The sequence below is a fragment of the Tupaia chinensis genome, unplaced genomic scaffold (genome assembly GCF_000334495.1).
Source record: "Tupaia chinensis unplaced genomic scaffold, TupChi_1.0 Scaffold142652_1, whole genome shotgun sequence".
In the NCBI taxonomy this organism is placed as follows: Eukaryota; Metazoa; Chordata; class Mammalia; order Scandentia; family Tupaiidae; genus Tupaia; species Tupaia belangeri.
In genome coordinates, this window is record NW_006202498.1 from 448984 (window position 1) to 466676 (window position 17693).

The 17693-nt window shown below is 39.3% G+C and overlaps 1 pseudogene; it reads right to left on the reverse strand.

Annotated features, from left to right (window-relative positions):
* Window positions 1-414: 414 nt before the first annotated feature.
* LOC102470545 (zinc finger protein basonuclin-1-like) overlaps window positions 415-17693 on the reverse strand; it is a 23105-nt pseudogene continuing 5826 nt past the window's right edge.

Sequence of the window (17693 nt, forward strand, 5' to 3'; positions counted from 1 at the left end):
CATTAGAGAAGGAACTGAAAATGTGATCTTTGGGACTGGCATCTTGCCCATGGTGACCGTCTTCTTCGCCAAGACTCTTAACACTGCAAGCTTCACTGGAAGCTGCCTCTGGGTCCTGGGCTCCATTTGTCCATCTGCAGACCTGGAGCTCTCCCAGGGAACGTGTAAACAAATCTGGAAAAAAACTTGCATTTCTGCAAGTTTTCCTTATGTCAGTGAAAAACCTCTTGGGCTAAGAAAACTAATAATAGGAAAGGCTGCCCCAGTGTTAATTTCCTGGAAGGTTCGTTTTTTGCTCATCCTGCTTGTAGAAAACTGAGAAGTCAAATCAAACACTTTTTGCTTGGCTTGCTGCGCAAATGGTATCAAACAGAAACGTGTCTTTGGACTACCTAATTCCTGAACTGTGGCAAATCAGAGCATATCTGGTCTGCTGTTGTGTTTCTGGAGATGACTTGGAGATGTGGCCAGGCTGTTGTGCTGGTTGGGAGTCTGGCTGTGTGTTTTTCAGCTGTAAACAGATGAAAACACGGTATTGCAGCCTGGTACTTTGCATTTGTGGAGTTGACGAAGGTGCACCATCTTGTAGTGGGCCCTAAAAGTCCCTTTGTTACGGTATGTCTTTTGGCAGAGGGACAGGTTATAGGCAACCCAGAAGGCAGGCTGGCAAGGTTCTGGTCAGTCTTCTCCATCAGAATGCAGATAGGGTACTCATTTTTCCCTGGGACAAGGCCTGGCCCCTCACAGTTTCCATTGCTGTCCTCCATTAGCACAGTCCCTTTTTTGCTACCCCATCAGACTCCCAAGAAAAATTGTTGCTGCTCTCGGACTTCATGCTCAAGGTAGTGCTCAGATTCAGGATGGTGCCCTCACTGGGAAGGCCAGAATTGTGGCTCTCCAGGCTAGCACTGTGAACCTGGGTTATTGGGTAAACCAGACTTCCCATTTGACTTGGTCCCTTGAAGATGACAGATGTCTGGGAGGCTTGCTGGATGAAAGCCACATCCTGATACGCCTCCTTTGCCACATCTTTCAGCAGGTAGGCTGTACAGAAATGGTCTTCACTGCCCTCCAGTGCTCCTTGGCTCAGTGCTTTTTGGTAGAGGCTTAGGTATGAACTGTGTCTGTCTCTGCTCCTGCAGGAAGTTAAGATGGCTTTACAGCTGTCGACTACGCATGTGTGCATTTCTTTGGTGCGTATCTTCTTGTGGTGCATTTTCACAATGCAAGCATTTTTAAAGGTCTTATGGCAGATGTCACACTGGAAGCGATTCTCTTCCTTCTGCTTTGCTAATGCCTGCTGACCTATGTGCCCCAGTCCTTTAGACTCTTTGAGACTAGAAAAAGCCATTGCCCTGTGGGACAAAGCACCGAAGAGTCCCCCAGCCAGCAAGCGCTGCTGTAGTTCCACATAGTCAGGAAAAGGAACTTGGGGCTCCACTCCAGGTGTGAAGTGATGCTCACGGCCACCATCCTCCACGTCCCTTGATGCCATGGTCAAAGCTGGTTTCTGCTCAGTGTCCCTACTGGGTCGTGTGCGGTCTGCTCAGGGATTTGGCTGATGGTGCCACCGGACTCCAATATTGATTCAAGATGGCAGGGCCTCTGTCCTCCTGGGAGAGGGATCCCTAAGCTTCCAGATTATATGTGCTGCTCCTTAGATGCTCTGTCTGACTGAGGACTGCAAGCCTCCAGTTAATCTTCACTGACCACTTGCAGGGGCGTGTCTTCATCTGAGCTGAGGATCTGCCTCTTCTCATTAGCTATTTCCAGTTTTCTTCTCTATTTTGATAGGCATGTGGGACTTCCGGGACTTTTTCTTAGGAAGGGTATCAGATGGCATTTCATTTGAAACCAGCTGTTCTGGGATTGAAGATGACAGTAAAGGGAGAGAAGGCAGCATCCTGGGTGTGTTTGCCAGCTCAGCAGGAGTGGCCTGATTGTGGTAGAAAGGGAGTACTGGCTGGACTGTCTTTAGGTTGGGGAAGAGCATGCCATTTTGCCCAATGCTTGGGAAGGCTGGTTAGCCTTTGGAATCCTCCCCTGAACCAGTGTAGGTGGAGAGAGGACTACAGTCTGGAGATGTCACTGTGAAACCTGGGCGCCTGTAGTTCTCAGAGCTGGCCAGGTTCAGACTGTTCCTAAGATCTATGTCCTGGTTATTTCTGTTCATTGGCATGTGCAGCCGAGGGTTGGGGTTGGTGCTGTGGCGGTTCCGGCTCCTCAGGGAACTGAACACCGTGTTACACCCTTCAATGGTGTACTTATTATGCTTGATCTTCAGATGGACGGTGTTGCAGTCGATCTTGAGGGTACCTTTGTCATAGAAGTTCTCTTGCACACAGTGCAGAACACCCGGCCTTTCTTGGTGCAGAGGCTGTTCCTCTCTGGCTTCACTTTGACCACAGGGGAACACCATGTCCTTTCCAGCTTAGCAACAAGGTTGTATGAACTGGAGTCACTCAAATGGGCACCGTCTTCTTTTGTAGTAACAGCATCTGGACAGTTTAAACACTGATCTTTTTCAACCTGAAATGCTGTGGAATTGGAAGGTAAGAAGCTGCTGTCAGGAAAAGGCCTGTGGATTTCCTGTGTGGGGTCCTGACTTTGGTCCTGATCCAGCTCCAGCATATATTGTTTGGGCAGTGACCCTATCAGTGCAGGCGGCAGAGCATTGAAGAACTGGAAAGGCAGCATAAAGGTCATGTTGTTTATGAGGTTGCTGGGGCTTCCTTTGTCCATGGGAGTGGGGAGGCGGGAGCCCCTGTGGCTGCAGCTCTCAATGAATGCCCTGATGTTCACCTTCACTGTGGGAGGTGGTATGAGGATGACTTACTCTTCTTTCTCTTAAATTGCCAAGAGCTCAATTATGGACTTGGTATCTCCAAAACGAAGGAACTGCTGAAAGGTAGCCATTTCTTCCTCACTAGCCATGACGCTCCAGTGATCCAACACCTTCCCTTATGCATCTGCAGCACATATCCATGTATGTAACCCTGAAGGGTCCAGTCCAAGGCCTGGAGGATCTGGAGAACCTCATCCTGCTTCAACATGCGGAAGAGCTGGTCCAGTAGGATGATTTTCAGGTGAACAGGAATGGCCTGGATTCTGTAGAGCAGGAGGCTGCTAATATCAAACAGCACATTGGACTGGACTATCTCCACCTGGTTTGTTGGATACACTGGGAGGACCCTCAGCTTACTTAGAGCATGGGCCACCCACCCATGTCTGCACTGCTCACACTGACGATGGGGTGTTTTCCGGGGCTTGAAACTATGGCAGCTACAGTTCAGAGTACAGCCCATGGTCTTGGTCATCCTAGAGCCGCCATGGAGCCTAGCCTCCTGGCGCAGCCTGCCCAGTGTCTGCCCCGGCTAGGTGGGCGCTGCCACGTCCAAGCTCTGGCCATCGGGGCCTGACGTTGCCAAGTGGATGGCTTTGGGCCACTCGTTTTATATTTTCAGCAGGGCTCTAAATGTGCGTACTTTTATTTGTCTTTTAGCTGACATGTATAAGAAGTGGCAGGACTTGACTATATCCCTACTATCTCCTCTGAATAAGTCCTCTAAATTAAGTTTCTCACCTCCCAATTTATTACAGATTGAGTGTTTTTTTGTTTGTTTGTTTGGTTGGCTGGTTGGTTTTTGTTTGTTTTTCACTGAAGTTCTAGTTCTAAAATTAGAGCAAAACAACTCCTACCTAATACTAGGTTTTAAGGCTTCCTAAGGCCCTGGGTCAGCCACTGAATTTCTCTTTGAGAATTAAAATAATCAAAAGTCTTTGAAACCAATAAATATATTTTAACCTGTACCTTTTTAGAAGTGCTACTTCTTACCTTCCTTTGTTTCCAAGTTCTCTCAACTCCAGCCTTACTCTACCTGTAATATGATTTAAATGTGAGCCCTAAAAATTCATCTGCTGAAATTCATACTATGGTGATATGGGAGGGGGGTAAACTTAGTTCAACTATGCTATTAAGAGGTGGATTTGTTGGAGAGGTAAATAGAATAAAAGTCATCTAAGCTCCATTTTTGAATATTGGTGGCTTTCTAAGCCAAGGGAGAAAGACCAGAGCTGACACAAGCACTTGCCTTCTTGCCCTGTGTTGTCCTACACTACCTCTGAACTCTGTGGAGTCCTGAACAGCAAAATGGCCTTCATTAGATGCAGGAGATGCAGAGCCTTGACTTTGAACCTCGGGAATCATGAAGTGATTAAAACTTTTTTCTTTATAAATTGCCCAGTCTGTGGCATTCAGTTATAGACATGAAAAAAATGGGCTAAAATATGACCTTATTTTATTTTAAGAAGCAAGATCAGCCAGTGAGGTAACAGAAAGTGCAACAGTCTGGGATGCAATCTCACATGGGATGGTTTCTTGTTCAAACCTGGCAACCTCTGTGAATATACTGGGCTCAGACCCTGGACCCAGGGCTGGCTAAAGGCTGGAGTGGATCAAAGTATGAGGCCTCTGCTGGGAGTACTGCTTCTCTCTGTGCATCTTCTTGTCTCTTCTATAGCCAATTGAGTCATAAAGATGATTATTTTTACACTGATTGATTGATTGGTTGATTGATTGTGGGTATAGCAAAGTGGGGAATTTATTGAAGGAGAGGTGAGGAAAATTGGAGGGTTTCCTTGGAAATAGTATCTTTTCATGCATTCACTTAGTAGTTAAGACTGCAATGTTTCTAAATTCAGAGTTCATATTAGATCTGTCTTTTACTACCAATGTGACTCTTGACAAATCATTAACTGAAATTTTAATTTCTCAATCTTAAAATAGAAGTAATGATTTACCAGCTCTATGGAGCTGTTGTAATGGAGAAATAAAATGTGTACAATGTATATGTTGATAAAGGACATGATGAATGGGGGGCTGTCCTTATTATTACCTTAAAAATCTGCTTGAATGTATATCCTTATCACCATCTGCCTTGCACTATGCCAATGGTCTGAAAATTTGTCCTCCATTATCAAACTAACTTCTTTTTCTCCACCTGCCAATTAGCAGTGTGCTGTCTCTAAACAAATAAACAGACAAAAACCAAAACTGATTATACCTCCATGATCTAAAAGGTAAAGTTTAAAGATCTTTACCATGGATTTTGCATTTAAACTTCACTAACCTTCCCTCTGCTTACTTTCTATACCTAGACTTTAGCCTCCAGAAACAAGGCAATAAATTTTTTTCACAGATCTGCCCCCCTCACATTACACGGCTGCACTTGCCTGTTGTACTGTCTTTAAGCTGATACTCTTGTTCTCTGTCGACCTAGAAAACTCATACATCTGTCTTAAACATTTTTGTATGAAAGTCAGATTCTCTGAAAAGGTTTTAGTGGCCCACAGACAAAATTAGTTTCTTTTTCTTCTCTACTTCTATATCTTGAATACATTGCTAATATTTCATATATGACACTTTGATGTTATTACTATCTGTTTAAAATATCTGTTTGCTCAATTAGAATTTAGATCCTTTGTCCTAGAAACTGGAACTTTTTTAAAATTCACTTCTGTAATTACAAGGCCAATACTCTATTAAGGGTAAAAATACATTATGATAAAATGAAACTTCTCTAATATAGTAGGTAGAACTATCAGGAATTATTTTTATTTACCATTTCAATTTTGATCATCCAGTTAGCACTTGAGGATATCCTGGGAGAGAAGGAGGGGTAGGTAATTCTTAAACTCATAAGTCGTTTGAATGTAAGCTGGACTTTCTCCTACCAGAAGCAGGATTCAGTCACTTTGACATGGTTTCCAGTTCTCCCAGTCCTCCCAGTTCCTCAGTGTGGCCAATCAGAGAGCTGCCTTCTATTACAGTGACATGGTGACCAAAGCCCTATAGGTCAGCCTGATACAAATCTACTTGACTCATCCCATTTACCTCCTTTCCCCACAAAGACTCCACAGATAATGCCAAAATGACTACCTCTCAATCATAATGTAACCCCATGGAAGCCTTCAGTTCTAAATCCCCCAATTAGCACAGGGAACCTGGGAACCAGCAGGTGATGTAGTGGTTAAATCACTGGACACTCCCACTTGACTGATCATGGTTTGAATCCTGGACCTGGTGTCTTGCTTTCTCACTTTTTCTCTCTCTCTGTCTCTCTCTGGTCAAATTAAAATAAATGAATAAAAAAATACATTAAAAAAGAAGAAGATGAAGAACAAGGAATCTGCAGGAAACTCTTTTGGGTGAAGTCCTAAACTTCAACAAAGCCTTCAGCCCACAAATACTTTTCTCTCTCTCCTGCTTCCCACCTGCAGGTTGAGCATCAGAGTCTTAATTGGCTTTCCTCTTCCTGTCCCCCCTGTGAGGCCTACTGCCCTCTTTCTCTAGTTTTGTAAGTACTAAGCTGCTTCTGTCAGATCATGTGCTTTATTGAGTGGCTTCCTCTGTGTCTCACTTGACTGCCACACTCAAACTTAATTTCTTTCCTAGTCAGGGCTTTCCTGGAAAGTAACTGTCTTAGCAGGAATAAATTGGACACAGTTCAGACAAAAGTCACAAGGGCATCTGTTAGTATAAACAAGTTTCTTGGAAGACAGACACCAGGTCACAGATCACAGACAGCTGGGCATCAGGCCAGCCATCCCCAACCTTTTTGGCACCAGGGACCAGTTCCACAGAAGACAATTTTTCCACAAGCTGAGTGGTAGGGGTGGGGATAGGGCTTAGTTTATGAAAGCATGTAACCTAAATACTCACATTTGCAATTCACAGTAGGGCCTGTTCTTCTATGAGAATTTAGTGCTTCCACTCATCTGATAGGAAGTGGAACTCAGGCAGTAATGAGAGCGATTGGGAAGGGTTATAAATACAGCTCTTCACTGGCTCGTCCAGTGCTCAACTTCTGCTGTGTGGCACAGTTCCCTAAGAATTGGAGGTTGGAGACCCCTGCAGTAGGCCATCCACCAGGATAAGAAAAGTATCCCAAGAAAGGCACATTATAAATGTCCATGGCCACATTACTGGAGCTCCTACTGGGGCCTGACTGAAGATTATAGCTACTCTTGTCTTGCTTTCTCACTTTTTCTCTCTCTCTGTCTCTCTCTGGTCAAATTAAAATAAATGAATAAAAAAATACATTAAAAAAGAAGAAGATGAAGAACAAGGAATCTGCAGGAAACTCTTTTGGGTGAAGTCCTAAACTTCAACAAAGCCTTCAGCCCACAAATACTTTTCTCTCTCTCCTGCTTCCCACCTGCAGGTTGAGCATCAGAGTCTTAATTGGCTTTCCTCTTCCTGTCCCCCCTGTGAGGCCTACTGCCCTCTTTCTCTAGTTTTGTAAGTACTAAGCTGCTTCTGTCAGATCATGTGCTTTATTGAGTGGCTTCCTCTGTGTCTCACTTGACTGCCACACTCAAACTTAATTTCTTTCCTAGTCAGGGCTTTCCTGGAAAGTAACTGTCTTAGCAGGAATAAATTGGACACAGTTCAGACAAAAGTCACAAGGGCATCTGTTAGTATAAACAAGTTTCTTGGAAGACAGACACCAGGTCACAGATCACAGACAGCTGGGCATCAGGCCAGCCATCCCCAACCTTTTTGGCACCAGGGACCAGTTCCACAGAAGACAATTTTTCCACAAGCTGAGTGGTAGGGGTGGGGATAGGGCTTAGTTTATGAAAGCATGTAACCTAAATACTCACATTTGCAATTCACAGTAGGGCCTGTTCTTCTATGAGAATTTAGTGCTTCCACTCATCTGATAGGAAGTGGAACTCAGGCAGTAATGAGAGCGATTGGGAAGGGTTATAAATACAGCTCTTCACTGGCTCGTCCAGTGCTCAACTTCTGCTGTGTGGCACAGTTCCCTAAGAATTGGAGGTTGGAGACCCCTGCAGTAGGCCATCCACCAGGATAAGAAAAGTATCCCAAGAAAGGCACATTATAAATGTCCATGGCCACATTACTGGAGCTCCTACTGGGGCCTGACTGAAGATTATAGCTACTCTCTTGAAAGAGACCTCAACCTCTAAGTAGGAAAAAGGAAAAAATAAATAAATAAATAAAGGTCATAGTCCACTTTGGTAGAGAGTCTTTCTTCCAAATGATTATTCAAAACACGTATTACACTCTGATTTCAGGACATGTATTATGTAATGTAATAATCATAAAAAATTTCTGTTAAATCCTTTAATCTCACTCTACTTTGAAGGAAATTTATCTCTGAGAAAACACAACCACAGTTCACCCTATCGATAAGTGTCAAGATTGGGTTTGTACCCAGACAGTTTGACTCCAGGACCCATAATTTTCATCATCATTCTATATGAACTTATAAAAATAAACACTGAAAAAATAAATCATAATACAAGGTGATATAAGAGAAGTGCCCAAGTATGGTGAGGTAATCAGCAACAGTAAAAGTCATGGCATATGATTCACTTTTGACCCTAGAGTTTGGCCAGATAGAGAAGCTTTTAGATTTTAAAAGACAGAGAAAGAGAATTACACTTTGCTCAATATCTCACGCACTCAAGTGATTTATAAGTACAAGAGAATGAAATATACTAATGAGCATGTGAAATGACTTTAGGAGACTTGAATCATGCTGATGTTTTAATTTGGTAATATTTGTCTTCTGTCAATACTCACTTATTTTACCTGATTTTATAAAATGTTATTTAAAATCATTTAGGAAAAGAGAAATTATACATTTTATGCTTATTTTATATGTGAACCCTGTATAAAATATTTTAAATTTATTTATATATAGTTCTTTGCAATTTTTGGAATATCTGTTTTGTCTATTTGGTGATTATTGATCATACGCAGAAGGAGAACAAGTCACATCAGTAGATTATAATATCTTTTAGATCTAATTCAAGGGTGTATGAGCTTAACATTCTATATTAGCATTATTACGCCTAAAAAACCCACAACCAACGTATTCATGAAGGAAATGTAGTCAAACTTAACTTACCTTAAAACTCCTGAGAGCTTTAAATGAATTTCCTCAAGTGAAAAATCAGAGCCAAAAAATCATTAAAATAATGGTGCCCTTGAGCGGGTATATAACTTAATGTGTGAGAGAAATAGAGTTGTGAAAAACCCAGGAAATGCTGAGAGATTTTTTTTTGCCCCCTTAGGCTTCTTCTCTGTTTACTTCTCTGAAAATGTCCCTTGAAACATAACTTCCTCTGGAGGATAATTATGAGACCTTGGAAACAGTTTACTAGTATGTATGTAGACCATAGTCAATGCTAGTCTGTGTTAATTGGAACAAAACTATTGACTCTGATACCCGTTGGTGAATTAAAATAAGCTAGCACTGTATGTTATATGCTTTAACCAAAAAGAGAAAAATATTAAATGGAAAATAATTAGCATATTTTCCTAGAAAGTAATTCTTTTGATATGTGACAGATCCTTAAAATAGGTAAAACAGATTTTATGAACTCTTGTTTATATTTTAATAATAGGGATGCTGCAATTGTGACTCTTCCAAGCATAACACAGAAATCCTGAAAAAATGTATTTGAGTCCAGCTCTTCAATAAACTAGTAGTATGACCCTGACTGACTTACCTTATATTTATAAACCATATTTGCTTGTCAAAAAGAAATGGGAAATGTACAAAATGTTCACTCAATAGTGCTTCATTTCAAACCTTACACATTCTAAGCAAAATTTTTGATTAGCAAACTATATGTTTTAATAAATCACAGCAGCAGAAACAAAGAAGGAATGAGCAGTTGAACAGGACACTCATTGTTGGAAAGTTTCACCAAGACACTACAAGTTAAAAATTCTGTCTCACTTTTAAAAATTCAAAGGTCCCATTCATCAAAACTGATTTTTAAAATCCTGAAAGCAATACAAATACTATCCTCTATTTTCACACAGCCTTTGGCACGCTGTCACGGTAATAAATCTCGTAATTATATAGCTCATAACCATTGTCTGTTACACACTTAGGAACAATGCCACATTCCTTTCCCACACACTGCATCTTATAAATGATCTTGTTTACAGCAAGATGATCGAATTGGATTGGTATAAAACAACTCGGGGAAACATCAAGGTATGGGCTAAATATATAGCTAGAACTGTTCCTCTCTCATGCAGTCAAATTATCTTCCATTTGAATATCCTTCACTGCTTCTCTCTTGTCAGCTGACATTGGGGACAATTTCTCTGTACAAATGTTGGCCTTCAGCCTAAATCACTCACCTTCCCAGATGCTTTCATTCATTTGTCTCTAACATCCAAGACTCAACAGGATGCTCTACATCCATCCTGCTATCAATGCGAACTGCTTTCAAGTGTGTATTAAATAATTTAATTTTGACAGTCATGGATTTATTAGAGCTATTAGAGTAAAACAGACTTAGTTCTAATGTCTTTGTTTTAATTTTCTGTTTTCTACTATATCAAAGAAACATAATTTAAAACTTTGAGAGAGAGGTATAAAAACAAACCAAAGGGAACCAGCAGTTAGCGTAATGGCTATGTCGCTGGACTCCCACGTAGTCGACCGCGGTTCACGTCTCGGACCCGGTGGCTTAAATCTCACGCCGGGCGCGTGTGCGTGCGTGCCCAAGATCCCGAGAGGAGAATGGAGGAGAAGGGATTGCGGCGTGACCATCCCCCCTGGGGGGTGATTTCTCGCTTTCTGTCTCTATGTCTCTCTCTGTCTGTCTGGCGAGTGCACACGCCCTATAGCGAAAACCTCTCCAAAAAAAAAAAAAAAACAAAGAAGATCATAACACTACCTTGAGGTTTGATAATTAAATGAATTCTCAGAAATTATAACAGGCACCCATGTAGTTGTAATAATTGGATTGTTGTTTATTCATTTGTAATCACTCACTTGTGAGCAATCTAGATCAAATAACTTGGGAATGCTTGAATGGTCAGTCTATGATCTCGATCTGTTAATCGAGCTATAACAATGGGAAGAGTTGACATGTATGTATCACTTTTCATTAAACTTGTGTCAATGTGGTCTCAGGTAATTACTTGATGTAATTAATCCTCTCAACAACTCTGAAATTGGTAAATGAAGTAATCAAATATGGCAGTAACTGATTTCATTTTCTCCACCAAATTTTAATGTAGGTACTATTGTTACCTTAGTATGAAACTTGTTTCCAGGACTAGCCATCTCCATTTTATGATAGAATGACCAGGACAGGCATGCTCATAGAGTACAAGGTAATTTCTCATAACACACATCTTTTATGTACTCTGGCAGAAGTCTTATGCATAGTTGAAATTGTTAAGGAAGTTACAGTTCAATTCCTTCACAGAAATTGAAGGGAAGGGTCAATATGATATTTAGAGTAGTTTATCATTGCAACTTACAGAGTACCAGAAAGTAAATTGAGAAATTTTGCCAACATCGAAAGTGACAGTGCAGAAGATCAAAATAGATTATAAGCTTAAGTAGCACATGGCTTTTCTGGTCATTTGAACACTGAAGATCCACTAATTTCTTTTAAGAGAGATTTTTGCTACGGGATGTGTGTGCTCACCTGAGAGACAGAGACAGAGAAAGCGAGAAATCATTACCCAGGGGGGATGGCTACATCACAATCCCTTCTCCTCCATTCTCCTCTTGGGATCTTGGGTATGCAAGCACACACGTGCCAGGTGTAAGTTGTAAGTTACCAGGTCTGGGACCCGAAACAAGGTGGACTATGTGGGAGTTCGGTGATGTAACCATTACACTATCTGCTGGTCCTGATTCACTAAATATGAACTAGATAGAACATACCAATTTTCTCCACTCCTTCACAGACTAACTCTTTAAGGAATGTATATACCTGTTACTTCTATCACCTCAGTTTCCTTTCACTACACCAACCCAACATAGATCTCTCACTATCTCATTACTCCACTGTCACTTAAAAATATTGTTTACAAAATCATCAAATAGTTGGATTGTTGTTAAATTTAAAGGGTGATACTTTTTTATTGTTTCTATCATCCCTCTAGCACCTGATCATTTGACCACTCCCACCTTTGAAATGCTCTTTGTGCCATAGCTTCAGTTGTACTGAATTCTTCTGGTTTTCTCTTTTTATGTTTTCAAACTTCATTTTTTCACATTTAGTGACTCCTTGTCCTCTGCCTATCCCTTAAGTACTGGTATACCTCCAAATCCCATCCTCTCAAGTCTCAGGAATTCCTTTTTGATGACATTACACTCTCTTCCTCAGGAAAGTACCTGTATACCAAATCCACATTAAGAAGAGACAAGAGTCCTGAATGCTAGGTTTTCATATTGTGATGCTTACAAGACTTTGGGGTCAGCAGGTGGCATAGTGGTTAATGTGTTGGACTCCCACATGGCCAACTGCAGTTCAAGTCCTGTCTTGGCTGCTTTAAACTAAGGCTAAATGTCTGTGTGGTGTGTGCATGCCCAAACTTCTGAGAAAGAATTGCAATATGGCCATCTTCCCTAGGGGGTGATTTTATATTTTCTCTCTCTGTCTCTCTGATGAGCACATGAGTCCTATAGCAAAAAATCTCAAAAAAAAAAAAATGCTTGTGAGACTTCTTTTTACGGCACTTCATAACATTTCAAATGTGATGCATCCAAAATTGCATTAATCCTTGTCTCCATACCCTACCTGAAAGTGGAAAAATGTTGCTACTTTTGTCCATGACAACCAGGCTACGTCACAAACAATAACCTTGATTTCTCTTGCTTCCTTCACACGCCTCAGTTAGTGCCCATGCCTTTTTCTGTTCTACCCCTGCAATAACCTCTTCCCTGGCCCACTTCTGGCACTCACTATCCATCACGAACCATTGTCTTCTTTCATTTGGAACATCAACAACTTTATTTTTAATGTGTATATTTTAAAGAATTATTTTATTTAACTTTATTTATTTATTTATTTATTTATTTTAATTTGACCAGAGAGACAGAGAGAAAGAGACAGAGAGAGACACAGGGAGAGAGAACAAGCTGCCAGGGTCAGTGCTCTTAACCACCACGCCACCTGCCAGCCCCAGAATAACAACTTCTTAACTGCTTTATCCACCTCTAATGTTGTCCTTTAAAAAAAATAATCCACTCAAACCAGGACTACATCGTGCATGCATGCCCAAAATCCCAAGAGGAGAATGGAGGAGAAAGGATTGTGGCATGGCCATCTCCCCACTTCCAGACTGATATCTCACTTTCTGTCTCTCTGTCTCTGTCTCTCCAGTGAGCACATGCACCCTATAGCAAATAATCTCTCTCAAGTAAAAAATAATACCTACCTAGCTCTCTCTTCTCATGCTCATTCACTCTTTCTCACAAAAGAAATAAGAATAGTCTCATTTTTACTAAATCTAAATCAGGCATACGCATCTGTAGCTATATTTCTTAGTTCCTGCACCACATATTCTGAATTATTTTAGCCTAAACTGACTGACTTAGGACTTCACACAGAGTGTTCCCTCTGTCTAGAGCATCAGTCTCCATATTACCCAACTTATTTAAAAAAAAATAACTATTTTATTTTTAGCTTTATTTATTATTTATTTATTTATTTTAATTTGACTGAAGAGGGGTAGAGGGAGAGTGAGAGAAAGTGAGAAAGCAAGCTGCCAGGTCTAGAACTTGAACAATGGTTAGTCATGTGGGAGTCCTGAACCATGGTGCCACCTGCCAGCCCCGTCCCAACCTATAGCTGGTTATCCTTTGGCTTCAGTGTCATCTCCTCTGAGAAGTATTCCATGTTTGTTATGTTTCCTTTATGTGTATCCAGAGCATCTTGTATTCACAATGTAAGTATTTTTTTGTATTAGAGTTGCGTATTTAATTTATGAAGTATTGCTTATTCCATAAAAGTGTGACTGTGCTTGACTTATTGCCTTTACGTATTTAGTGTGCCATTTGCTGGGCCCTCAGCATGTAAAACTTTAGTACCACTCAGTCTTGAGTAGGGAAGTAATTTGAGGTACTATTAAAATAACAGAAACAGAGGAAGGTGAGGTTCATATTTAATCAGAACTGGACGACTCAAATATAATCTACGATAAGGAGATTTAGAAAGCAATAAGTGGGAATGGAAGGAAGACAAAGATGTAATAATAAACAGGAAGGGTTGCCAAGGCATAATATTAAAGAAAATGAAGGAAGATTAACATTTATTGAACATTTATAAATTTGCATACATATATTTACATTTGAGACTAATAATAACTGCTTTGAGATTAATGTTATCATTAGAAATTTTCAGAGTAACTAGGTTGTCCCTGGGGCCTAGCGGTTAGGGGAGCTGGACCCCATGTGATCTATTGCAGTTCAAGTCCTGACCTCAGAGGCTTGAAAACCACACCAGGCATGTGTCCACATATCCCAACGGGATGAGGAAATGGAAGAGAGCAGATTGTAGCATGACCTTGCTCAATTGGAGGATACTTTCTCCTCTCTCTTCCATTTCCCCATCCTGGCAATTAAAAATTAATTAAGAAATAAATTTTCTGAGTTACCTATTAAGTAGCTTTGGACAAATGGACAGTTACTGAGCAGAGGATTCTTCAGCTTAGCAGATACTTCACTGTTACTGTACCATTGTCATGGTTATGATTTCACTACATGAAAATATTTCATATATACAAAGATATGGCATATGGTATGGCATGCAAAAGTTGGTCTGTCTGGCTTAAATACCTCTACAGATGTGTATGCCTGATCTAGATTTAGTAAAAATGAGACTATTCTTTTTTGTGTGTGTGTGAGAGAGAGTGAGTGAGCATGAGAAGAGAGAGCTAGGTAGGTATTTATTTTACTATCAAATCTCAAAATTCATGCTTTACTTTTTTTGTCTGTTTCAATATTGCCTAAAATCAAAAGAACAAAAACATTCTTTTACCTAGAGAACTATTTATCCTTCACAAAAAGAGATAGTAAGTGTAAGTTTTTATATTTATTTATTTTTTTCAAATCAGTATTGGCAAGAAATTAGCTCTCTTAAGTATTCGGCATCTTATCCTTCAAGAAAGATGATTGTACTAACTTGTCTCCTCTAGCTAAGCTTTGCTTTTTGATATTCTCAGGAAACCAATTGTACATGGTCAAAAAATGGAATCCATTTTCTAATAAGCAATTTTTATATTCTAATGTATAGGTTTTGGTGGTGAAGAGTCAATTATGCTCTTCTCCGTTGGGGACCCCTAGGGCCTCATAATATGCAAAAAAACAATTCTCCCAGCACCATAGTAATGGAAGCCATTGGTAAGATCATTATCTCAGTACTTGAAAGCATAAACAACTCTGCTTTGCAATAAACCTTGTTTGTTCTTTCCCAGTGTAAACGAAACATGTTACAAACAGGATAACAACCATGTATAATTATTAAAAATAGTTTGTGTGTGTTTTACTTTGTTTCTTTAATGATTTGGTTTTCTATCATCATGGCTTTATCATGATGGTATGGTTTTGGCAGAAATTTTAAGTAGGAGATTGAAAACTAGACAATATACTACAGGGTTAGTTATAAAATAGTTTGACTGGAAGTGTCCCATTTTGTAAGATCAAACATAGGTTGAGGTTAGATAGGTGCAGAAATGACCATTTATAAATGTATGAGTCTGTGGTCAAATTTTCACAAGGAATTTTCATGTGAGATTTTTGTATACTTTGGTAGATTTTGTCATAAAGTCTGTATAATGGGAATAATTTTATGACCCACTACATTGAATTGTTTTAAGGATAAAATGAATAAAAAACAGAATGCTGCCTGACACATAGCAAAAATCAATAAACTACTAATGCTACTATCTTTATAGTAATTTTTGAAATAGATACATTTATCTTTATTTTCAGAAAAGGAAAAAGAGAGATTGAGAGAATTTGTGAGTATTTTCTAAAATTAAACAACCTACAAGGAATAAAATCATTATTCAAAACCAGTTTTATTAGGCTCTCACCATTCTGTTTCTTTTTCCTTTTTTAGTTCAACAATTAGTTCATTTTTTTCTTTTCTAAGCACAATACTAAGAATGTGCCACTGATAAGTTTCAGCTAAATAAAGATTTCTGAAGTTCCAGTTACACTGTTTACTAAAAAAAATTGTGTGATAATATAATAACTATGCTTGCCTAATAAATTATTTTAAAAATATTTTCTTTCAGCTTTAATTTTCTAATCAATTGCATTTTTTCCTTTTCTTTTTCTTCTCCATTTTTATTGTTTTTGTTTTTGCTATAGGGCGTATATGCTCACCAAAGAGAGACAGATGGAGAGAGAGAAAGAAAGAAGGAGAGAGAGAGAGAGAAAGACCAAAAGTGAGAAAGCATCCTCCAGGGGGAATAGCCACACTGCAATCCCTTCTCCATTCTTCTCAAGGGTTTTTGGACACACATGCACATGTGTCCAGCATGTTTTTCAAGCCTCCAGGTTCAGGACTTGAACAATACAAATGACCATATGGGGTCCATCTGCCTTAACCTCAATGCCACCTGCTGCCCCTCAATTGCATTTTAAAACAATCTTTAATTCAATTCTCTATGGTAATTTGCTGGTCTAGAGAAAGCAAACATCATAATTTGTACATTTAGATTTTACTGTGATATTCCTGTGCCAATAAATCATTTTGTCTGAAACTACATTACTTGTTAGTAGCATACACATAATTGTGTGTATTTTTATATATGCAATATAGAAACAAATTCAATTTCATATTTTTAACTCGTAAAAGCATTTTATAAATTTAATCTGTTAGATCAATACTGTTTAAGCACTCCCTAAACATTTGTATTTCTATCAAATTCTCATAGAATTTTTACACACCCAGTATATATATATTTGCCATATTGCAGTCTTTCCATGTCTTAATACATTCAGTTTTGAATTATATCTTTTAAGACAATCATGTTATTATATTTAGAAGGGAAGGAACTATACCTATTATACATACTCATACATATACTTAGATATGTACAGTTTTTATTTTTAAACTGATGTGAGAGTCCTTTTTATTAATATTTCATTGTTCAGCTTTAAAATATGTTTCCATCTTCCTTGCTCATCTTTAATTCCTATGACTATTTTAACTTTTATAAAACTAGAGTATTTTTGAGGATAGGGTAGAAAATTTACTGCCTGAGAAACAATGATGTTTATATAGGCCAAACATATTAATAATTTTCACAACTTGAGTAGAAAACTAGAGATATAGTTAGACTAAAATCTGCATTTCCAAGGGCAAAGTGATCCATTTGTACTGAATCACACCTAAAGAAATTAAACTCAGCAGGATCACTCATTTTACTTCAAATGACAGGAATTTGTATTTTTAAATTTAATTTAGTTTAATTGTTTAGGTTTTTTCCATAGGTCATGTGCATTCATTGAAGAGACACAGAGAGAGAAAGTAAAAAAGAAACTGAGAAATCACTCCCAGCGGTATGGCCACACCACAAGCCCTTCTCGAACTCTATTCTTCTCTCAGGATTTGGGGCGCACATAAATGTCTGGCATGATATGCAGGCCACTGGATCTGGAACTTGAACAGTGGTCAGCCATGTGGGAATCTGGTACCTCAACCAACATACCACCTGCTAGCCCCAGGCCTTTGTACCTCTTGTTGGCAACATAGTATTCTGTGTATATAGAACTGAATACCTATAAATACCTATGTAGTTGTGTGTATAGATGCATACACACATCTGTATATGTGTATACACACCTATATATATATATATATGTGTATGAGTGTGTATATAT